The sequence below is a fragment of the Brassica oleracea genome, chromosome C4 (assembly GCF_000695525.1).
Source record: "Brassica oleracea var. oleracea cultivar TO1000 chromosome C4, BOL, whole genome shotgun sequence".
Classification (NCBI taxonomy): Eukaryota; Viridiplantae; Streptophyta; class Magnoliopsida; order Brassicales; family Brassicaceae; genus Brassica; species Brassica oleracea.
Window position 1 is genome coordinate 29,624,235 of NC_027751.1, and position 939 is coordinate 29,625,173.

At 36.2% G+C, this 939-nt stretch overlaps 1 pseudogene; it reads left to right on the forward strand.

Moving 5' to 3' along the window:
* Positions 1-519: 519 nt before the first annotated feature.
* LOC106341356 lies at positions 520-939 on the forward strand (annotated as a pseudogene).

Genomic DNA, 939 nt, shown 5'->3' on the forward strand with positions numbered 1-939 from the left:
ATCTTGATTAATTAATTTTATTGGGAATTATAACAAAGTTGTTGGGTTTGGGTGGAGAAAGATTTTGAAGTATCTAGTGAAATATGTGAGCCATGTAAGCATATCTCTGGAATAGGAATGTATCATGGGATACATATGAAAACCAAGTAAATATATCTTTGGAGTATCTGGACCAAACCTTTTACTTAAAATGCAATTTTGAAATTTCGTTTCTTTTTATTTTTCTCAGTATAGGTTTCCCCTTTAGAAAGTGTTTTAGAAACGACACTGGTTAATGATAAACAAGGAGAATGGAGAGTTTGTTCAAATTTATCTGTACGTGCAAGTGATCAGACTCATCCAAGTAATCCAATAGTGTGTACAATCCACATATTCATGCGTTTAGCAAAGGCAATGAAGAAGGTAAACAAACCAATTCGTGTGACAAAAACTCACACGTTAAGTGTGTAAGCCACCACTTCCAACATCCCTATATAGTCCTCCGAAGAACATAAACGTAACACATGCATATTTGTTCATCAGAATCAACCATAAGTAAGAGGATGGATGTGAGAAATCGCAAGAACGATGAAGTCAGTGTGTTTCAGATGCCTCTTCACTACCCGAGATACTCTAAAGAAGATTACCTAGACATGCCGGAATGGAAACTCGACAGGGTTTTAGCAGACTACGGCTTGTCTACTTATGGAGACTTGGCTCACAAGCGAGAGTTTGCTATTGGAGCTTTCCTTTGGATTTCAACTCACAGTCCAAAGCTTTATCAAGACAAGTCATCAACTACAAACTGAAGGAAGAAACACAATCACCGATTGCATAATGTTTTGAAACGTACAAAGTTTATGCTATGCTACCGTAGCCTACGATAAATGATGTTGAGTAATAAAGAAACATGTAAATCAGGAGTTTCTTATATCAATGTTATGCAAGCAGTTAAAACAA